General features: G+C 46.3%; 1 pseudogene; it reads right to left on the minus strand.

Moving 5' to 3' along the window:
- Positions 1 to 4050: 4050 nt before the first annotated feature.
- LOC109767689 (zinc finger BED domain-containing protein RICESLEEPER 2-like) lies at positions 4051 to 6887 on the minus strand (annotated as a pseudogene).
- Between the last annotated feature and the right edge of the window lie 2739 nt (positions 6888 to 9626).

The following is a 9626-nucleotide window of genomic DNA, read 5'->3' on the forward strand; positions in this document are numbered from 1 at the left end:
GGTCAGATTCAGGTCGATGCACCAGCCAAGGTTGCCGGAGACAAGGTGCGTTGCGGCGGCGGCGGAGCTCAAGCGACGGCTTGGGTCCGAGAGGAAGGAGAAGACAAAAGAGGAGAATGGAGAAAGACCTGGTCGGGTCTATTTATAAGGAAGGACCACTAAAAGAGCGCGAAAAACGAGGAGGCCGAAAAATTAAATTATCTAGCTACAAGGACGCCTCGATTTTCAGGATGGTCATTAAGAAAAAGATCCGTTGAGATACATCGGATAAAATGTTCATTTATGACAGGTGACGTCATGGCGGGTTACTGCGGTTTCTAGGGATGACGTCATGGCGGGTTATGAAAAATTTATAAGTAACGAGCAGAAGATTCTTTATTAAATATTGAAGATTGACATGAACCAGTCCAAATCAATTTGGGACCTAATGTTGGGGATATAACTATTAGCATAACCCGCCCAGGAGGGGCCGGGTTATACCTTTTGAATATTCCTGGAGACCAAGACCAAGGTTGAAGATGGCGGCTCAGTTAAGGGCCCAAAGCCCAGAGGCGATTTAAGGCCCGTAGTGATAAACCGCCATATGTACGTGACTTGTATTGTAAGGCATGAATAGTGGAGAGACCGAGCCGGACACTGTTTATGAGCCGGGCGGGACTCTGAGAGCCGCTGGACGTCAACCTCTGTATATAAAGGAACGACCCAGCGGCGGTTCAGGGCAAGTAACATCAGTCGAGAGCTAGGTCAGGCGATTCGCTCCCTGGTTATCGAGACATAAGCAATCCCACTCAAAACTGGATCGTAGGCTTTTACCTTCACCGCAAGGGGCCGAAGCAATATAATCCTCATGTCCTTCGTCCCGATTTAACCCCTTTAAGCTTCCTAGTTGCGATGGCTCCACGACTAAGTCCCTTCATGAGGACATCTGCCGTGACAATTCCACGACAGTGGGAGACAGCTTTCCCTTGAGCCGGATTTCAAACCGGAATCCTTAAGCTGGAAACTTTTTGACGGCCTTTAAATTTTCACCAATATGGCGGTTTAGGGTCCTGTATTAGATAACTTTGCAAGCCGGAGTAATTGCACTTTTAAAGAAAGCAATATATAATATAAAAATATACTGGATGGATTTTACCTGATATGTTAGGCCAGTTAATATCCACCGCGGTGTTGATGATCACCATCGTGAAGCTGAAATCAACCACGGCCGAGTCGGCCGCGAGAGCAGATAGATATACTGGCCACGGCGTTGTAAACTAGCGCGGACGGGCGAGTTGATGTAAACCGGGCCACAGGGACGGTGACTTGCGCAGGTTCACACACCGGGTGGTATGACATAGAGGAAAACGTCGGTGCAAAAATGCTGCTATCGCATACTCCGCACCCGCAATACAACGCCTCATTTGTAATGAACAACTATCCTGCATCAAAAAGTATTGCAAACAAAAATAATTGTTCACACAAAAAATAATATGTACTGAAATAAACCAGACGGATATCACCTGGTCGTTTTTGTCAGACAAAAAAGATAGCAGATGCTCAGTTGATCTGATGATGTGCGTTCCCTTCGGCCTTTATGAGTCTGGGGACTTGATCCCTTTTGTTTATTTCCTCTCGTGAGGAGACAGTACTTAATCCGTTGAGCATTGCTACACGTACGACAGAATATCTACGATTTCTTTACCAAGTAGTATGGCCACCATTGATCAATGCTGGCTCAAGGTGAGTTCACGGTGGATTACACTATTGTACCAAATCGGACCAGCTTTCATCGTACGTGAGGCACTTCCGTAATCCGTTTCATGCATGTTGACCTTTCCTTCTGGCCGGCTTGTCCATACTGGAAATTATTGCATTGATGCTTCCGGTGTGACACTAGCTCCACTTTTTTTTTTAGGTGCATGTGTTACTGATCAATCAGACCCCAATCTCTGTACAAATACTAGTGGTCCTTGGGGTTTTCACGTGGAGTAGTCTTCAGCCAGTATTATGGAAGTGTCAGCGAACTGCTCCATATCTGAGTTTGTATCAGGTTTTGAGCGACTGATCTCCATATGGGTAGCAATGGCCATTTGACTCGGTGGGCATGCTTTGTACGAAGAAGTAGCGCTGTGGCCTGCCCGGATCTCGATCTTCATGCTTCAGTCATTATTGATCTGCTTTGGGATAGCAGTCTGATTTGTTTTGCCATGATTCACCTTCCCGTAGTAGAAACAATACAACCTGTCAAATTAATTCCTTGCCATTACCATGGTCCCCGGATGCAGTTTATCCTGTAGGTGCCAACCTCTCCATATAGCAGTAAAAAGACTCTCGCTCGCATTTCTTCAGTCTCGGTGCTTAAGAGCATTTGCAGCTAACCCGGCCTAGTATACCTAAAGGACTTTTCAGGTGGTTGCAGGGGCGGTTCAGAGTAGCGGGTCACAACGGCAGCTGAGGCAGCTGGACACGGCGCGGCCAGAACTCCGGCGGCGTTGGCGGCTTCAAGAGTGAGGAGGTCCAAACCCACGGTGGCGGAGGTGACCCAGGCGGCCCGGGGCGGACGGCTCGGCGGGCGAGGCCAGTGAAGTGCGTCGGCGACCGTGGAACCGAGGCGTGCCAGCGGCTCCGAGGCAGACGGAGGCGGCGACTCATGGGTGGCGGTTTGGAACAGAGGCCGGGGCACGTTGGACTTGGAGCAGCACAAGGCCGGCCGTAACAGCATCAGGGTGAGGACGCGGAGGCGACGCGAGGCTGGCTGACCAGAGGCCACGACGACTTGTGGCAGAAACGGCGGGTCGGCACAGGCAGAGATGCAGGGCTCGTGGCAGTTGGCCACTTATAGCAACGGCGGTTTGAAGACAGAGCCATGGTGGCGGAGGTATCCCGGCGACGGGCAACTTAACAGCCAGACAAAACGGAGCCAGCGGGCCGGAGCACCGTGAAAGGAACAATCCATGCAGCTCAAAACGGAAACAACAGCGGGTGTAGGCGCGGCGTCGTAATCCGTACGGGTGGTTTGTGCGGCCGCTCGGGCGACGGGCACGCGAGTCGCAGAGATAAGGCCGAGGCGGGTTACAACCCAGCGAGGAAGCAGGGGCTTGACCCGACGGCGACTTGGCAAATTTGATGGTCGTGATCCGCAGCGCAGCCGGAGACGTGGCAGAGGCGGCGATTTGAGATGACGGCGGCTCAAGGCGTCGCAAATTGGTAGCCGCTTGGGGACCCGGCAAGGCGAGCTGGCAGCCCGGAGTTGGTAAACCGGAGCGGCAGAGGAGTCGAGTCCGTGACCTCGTCCACTTCCCGTCGTTGACTCCTCCTGTGACCCGGATCTGGTCATTGTCAAGATGGGAATGGGCCGACCCGGCCCTGGCCCCGGCCCCGGCCCCGTGGCCCCAAGGTCAAAATATGAGGCCACGGGCCGGCCCATTTTATCAGAATTTTGTGGCCCCATTGATCCATTGGGTACATGAGGCCGACCCAGAATTTAGCAAATGTTTAGTGAAATGGCAAGATCATGAGACTACATGTTTGAAAGAGCATCAAGCTAAATACCTCAATCCAACAGATTCGAACAAGATCAAAAGATTACAAGTTTCAAAGAACGTCAAACTAATGACCTCAATCCAACAGACTCATACAAGATCAAAATATTACAGGTTCAACATGCTAATCTTTTCACATCCAGTAGGTTATAGAGAAAGCTGACATATCTTTGCTTCACCATCTGCTTGAGGTTTAACATCAATTGCTCCAACAAGCATCAGTCCTCGATAACTGTATTTACAAAGAAATGTTACAAGAGTAATTCTGTGCACATCAACTAAATAGTATATTTATCCATCAAAAAAACTAAATAATATATTTATGAACAGAGGAATATGCTTAGTAGCAAATGCGTGTTCCAGAAAACCAATTCATGATCAGGTTTGCAAGAAAATACACTTCTAAATATCCATTATACACTACCCGTCATCCACTCCGCAACATATTCTAATCAAGTTACTGTAGTTAGCAATGCATATTTTTAATATAGTTTGGCGATGAAAAAAATGAATCTGAACTACACATTCATATCTGAGAGAAAAAAGAAATATATATTAGAGATCAACTATAACTTGGGGAAACCAAAACTAAAAGCACTACAAAGTCAACACCAATGATTAAATAGAATGTATGGCTACACAAATCGTTGAAGATAGTTCTAAACCTAGGCCAAAACGAACTGGTGCAGTTCTGTGTGTAAAACACTATATATTCATCTACATGTTTGGGCTGCATCTTGCAAATAGTTCCCTGGAACAAACTGTAGATATTAAATCCCTCTTTAAAAAGCAGACATCATACTTTAAGTGTACTTTCATATACATGGCACTACATACATCAGAAAGTTTCTCATACCTTGTAAGTCCAGTAAAATGTCATGAACTGAAGCCAAGCTACGTTGAGTATTAGCTGCAGAAAAAAAAGAAACTTGTAAACTTGAAGTATTGATAGGAAACAAAGAAGAAACTTGTGTTGTATGGCTTTACCGGTGGCCCTTATCCAATCTTGTAAGCAAACAAGAGCTTCAAGTGTCGTTGCGGTCATTCGACTTTGAAAATCTGATAGGACTCTCTTCCCTGTGCTGAAGGCGGACTCGGATGCCACCGCAGAGGCAGGAGCCGCCAAGATATCTGCTGCCATGCGACTCAGCGTTGGGTATTCACCTGAGTTCGTCTGCCACCATGCAAGGATATTGAATTGATCACTTCGACGGATGGGTACCTTTGACAAGTACGAATCATGTTCAGTAGAATCCAAATTTGTTGATCGAGCAGTGAGGGTGACATGTTGGTCCCAATCAGCCATAGGATCTTCACCACTTATAGCCATGTCATCATCACCTCCTTGTGACATGGGATCTGAGCCATTGTCATTCAATTGGAGGTATTCCTTGAACAACCCTTGGAACACATTTTTTATTTTAGCAATCATTGCTGCAGCTTCGTTCCCAAACTCTAGGCCAAATCGGAACTCAATATATTTCAACTTGAATTGTGGGTCCAAAATCACTGGAATACAAAGGCTCAGCCATGTCATCTTCCAGTACCTTCTGAATTTTCTCTTCATATATTTGACCGTTGTACCCATCTCAGAATCCTCTTCATAATGTTGTTGCTCTAAGGTCAGCTTCACTTTCCACATTTCATGGAAATACAAATTAGTTGGATATTTTGTGCCCGATATCACATTAGTGGCTTCATAGAATACCTTTAGTAGCCTGCAGACATCTTCGACATTTTCCCAATCCTCAAAAGATGGCTTGAAGGTATATTGTTTATCTTGAATGGCCAAAGAGTCAAACACTCCGCGATACTCCTTCGCTATATCAATCATCATGTAGGTTGAGTTCCAGCGAGTTGAAACATCAAGACTTGGAGTTCTCCCACATGATACACCATGCTGCGCAACGATTTCTTGAAATTTTTCCTTTCGACTTGGTGAGCTTCGAATATATTTGACACTTTCACGCATCATGTTGATCACTGGACCAAGGAAGTTCAATCCTGCTTGACATATCAGATTTATGACATGGGCAGCACAACGTTGGTGAAACAACTTGCCACTACCAGGTAACATCTTCTTAAGCAGGAGATGTGCCTTCAATAGCTTCATCATTGCACCATTGTTCGATGCATTGTCTAGCGTCACAGCAAAGAGATTATCTTCAATGTTCCACTCTCTTATGAAATTCACCATGGTGTTGAACATTGCAGCTCTTGTGTGCGGCGTCTCCATAGCTGCGAATTTCGCTATCCTCTTCTGTGGCTTCCACTCCTCATCAATGAAGTGAGCTGTGATGCAAATGTACCCCACTGTCTGATTTGATGTCCATAGATCCGTAGTCAAAGAAATCTTGGATTTGGAGTTTTGGAACATCCTTTGCAGAATTCTCTTCTCTTCCTAAAATGCTTTCATGCAGTCCTCCTTCACTGTTTTTCTACATATCATCTTGAAGCTAGGATTTAGACTAGAGACAAATCTTCTAAATCCATCGTACTCCACCAATGAGAATGCCAATTCATGCAACACAATCATCCTCATTAGCTCTCGGCGTGCTAATGCCTGATTAAAGGTCCAGAGCCCCATTGCAACTCCATCAGGACTCACGATAGAAGCACTCAGCTGTCCAGAAACTCTAAGAACCTTCTTCCTTTCCCTGCATCTCTTCAAATGTTTGCGCAATGAACTTGTTCCATGTTTATGCTCAGCACAAATATTCCTTGCACAGTGTTTGCACTCAGCAGCTACAACTATGCCATCAACACGGATAGGCTCATATTCTTTCCACACTTTAGACATAAACTTTCTTCCCGGTTCAGAAAATGAACCAATGTCAATGATCTCAACCCCTCCCTCTTCATCCACATTATCTCCCTCTTCTTCTTCTTCTTCTTCTTCTTCTTCTTCGTCATCATCATATTCTTCTTCATCATCCTCATCTTCTCCTTCCTCTTCTTCTTCATAGTCAACATCTTCTTCATCAGCCTCATCTTCTTCACAATCAACCATACGAGTGTCTTGTGAACGTCCTACTGAGCAAAGGACACGAGTGTTAACATTGCAATTACGAGTATTTTTTTTATTTTAGCAATCATTAATTTGCATCCCTAGAAAAAGAAAGATTAACAATACTCACCATGATAAGCTCTACAAATGTTTATCGAAGAAGGAGACACCCCTGGGGGTGGTTGAGCCCTTCTCATTGTCGCACTGGATATCAACGATGAACCACCACTTTGGTATGCCTCATGGTCCCCTTCTTCCTCTTCCATTTTTGGATATCCAATGACCGTCATTGGATAACCCCCGTCCAGGTTGTGGTGATTGGATAACCAGCAGGCGATCTGGCGGCGGCGATTCATGGTAACAAAGCCGGTTCAAACCGGCGGCAGAGATCAGCAGATGCGGCCACGGCCGAGATGGCCGCGAAGTAGGGCCGGTTTAAAACGGCCCGAAACAGGATCGAGCAGAAGGCGGTCCGCAGGCGACTCCCGACTCACGGCGGCTCATAGCGGGGCTCGGCAGTGGCGGGTCGACACCGGTCAGGGCGTATGTAGCTGCATGGGCACACAGGCGTGGGCGGCTCGGAGCAAGGTGCTGGTGGAGGCGAGCAGATCGCGGCTACTGAAGCACATGGGCACACAAGCGAGCTACTGAAGCGGGTCGTTACTCCGGTGAGTTACGCCACTTTCCTCCAGATCGCGGCTGACTTTGACTAATCCATGGCCGAGTCGTCAGGACAGCGGTGTGATCAGACGCGTCTTTTCAGCAATCCGTCGGTCCTGGCGTCTCGAACTTCATCAAATAAATTGCACGACGGCAGTACCGAACTCACCGTAACCCTAATTTTTCTTGATCCTTAAATCTCACATATCTTAAATCTGGACTGATGAATTCAAAGTTGATGCCAATCCTTCCCAACTGACTCATCCGAAAAATTGCAAACTTCTCGATTCCTGAGAGATCCCTCACAGAACTCAACACCATCGTGCGCAGGCCCCACGGTGGGCGCCAACTGTCACGGATTTGTCACGGCAGATGTCCTAGTGTGAGGACTTAGTCGCGAGGCCAACGCATCTATGTGGTAGCTTGAGAGGAATCGAGATACGCAACACAAGACAAGGATTTAGACAGCTTCGGGCCCCGGGAAACATCATCCGGTAACAACCCTACATGCTGTTTGTGGCTAGGTCTCATTATCATCACGAGGGAGTCGCCGTAAACCCGCCCTCCCAGTTATGTCTAGCCCTAAGATTCTCCCCCCTCTTGGGGTGCCCTGCCCCTCCTTATATATGTTGAAGGGGCGGGTTACATGTAGAGTCCAACTCGGATTAAGACTTAAACTATTTTGACTTCTCCTCATGGGCTTCTTAACGTCTTGGACTTCATAACGTCTCGGGCTTCATAACTCCTGGAAACCGAGTTATCACTGTCTGTCGGGTTATGACTGGTGCCGGTTTATGATGGTCTGCCGGTTATGACTGGTGCCGGTTTATGACGGTCTGCCGGTGATGACTGGTGCCGGTTTATGATTGCCTTAACCCCTGTCGGGTTATCATCTGACTTAACTCCTGCCGGGTTATCATTTGACTTAACTCCTACCGGGTTATCATCTGACTTAACTCCTGCCGGTTTACCAAGTCTCAGCTGGGTTATAACTCCGCCCGGGTCATACCGCGGGGTATATCCCCGACAAGATGGGAATGCTTAAATAGCGGTAAGATCCCCTCACCAGTTCCAGGAACTAAAGTCCATGTCTTGTGCTATGTGTATCAGCAGATCATGCTTGATTTCACTTTAGCTGGTGGAGCTGAGTATCAACATCTATCTCACTCCATCTTCCTAAAAAGGTAACACCTATCAATGTCAAAAACCACTTGAGCAAGAGAATACTTCGTTTTCAATTTTTTTGATGTGTATAGCATTAAACCGAAACAAGTTTTAACCCCTGGGCTCCAAGCCCAAGACTTTCAATTACCAATTAAGCATCAGAACAGGTGGAACCTGGTTTGGCATAAGCTTCAATATTGAAACTGAATTACAAATATGCAATTACTCAAGGTTTGTACCGCATCACCATATAGTAGCAATTGCTTTAAATAACATCCAAATAAAACATGGAGCATGACTGAATTCCCAGTAAACTAATCTTATTTTTTTATTTGTGCACATCAAAGCCCATACACATATATAGACAAGTGCTTTTTACAAGAAATGAACATCTCTACAGCCATGGACCCCCCCCCCCCCCCCCCCCCCCATACATACATAATTCATGCACAGTTGCTTTCTCTATTGGACATGTGCATTTCCTCGAGCTCCTAGAAGTCACAAATTATCCTAGGTTAATCTTGAACATGCATGTTCAGTCATTTGTATATTGGTGTCATACATTATGGGGCTGTTTGGTTCCTGTCCAAGACCACCCTGCCAAATCATGGGCGTCGTGGGCGAGCGAAAAAATTGGCCGCCGATTCGGCCGCCCGCGTTTCGCCAGCGATTGGTCGGAAATGTAGAGAGGAAAGGCTGAGGCGTCGTGGGCGTGCCAATATTTTGGTTGCCATCCAAATAGCATGCAACCTCTCAGTCAACGCCAATTAATATGCAGGGCACACGTTGGATCCTATCCAAACAAGCTCTACATACCCTTTCGTACCTATTACTATGCTTGCATCGGCATTCCTACAACATAGATAGCCATAGATCTGTTTAAATTTAAAGACTAATATAGGAAATCAAGGCCAACTATCAAGTAGAAAAGGAGGTCACTGTTCTTGACACTATTCGTGACCTTCTTGTGCTACCATCATAGCAAAACGGCCATGCGGCGAATTATTAATTTGAAAGAAAGTGATATATCTTGGTATTAATTGTTAGATTTGAACTCCAACCTCTAGGGGGATTTCCTGTGGTCACGTGGATACTACCAACAATCTAACACGATAAAATTGTCATGCAAAACCACAACAGTAACACAACCACAATTAATCAAACATATAAGAGCCATCAGTCATGTGACAATAAAGGTGCGCACCAAACGACAATTTTTTTTCAAAATGGAGGCAAAGATTGCCTCATCTATTATTAAGAAGAATAGAAAT

Source organism: Aegilops tauschii, chromosome 3 (genome assembly GCF_002575655.3).
Source record: "Aegilops tauschii subsp. strangulata cultivar AL8/78 chromosome 3, Aet v6.0, whole genome shotgun sequence".
Taxonomy (NCBI): domain Eukaryota; kingdom Viridiplantae; phylum Streptophyta; class Magnoliopsida; order Poales; family Poaceae; genus Aegilops; species Aegilops tauschii.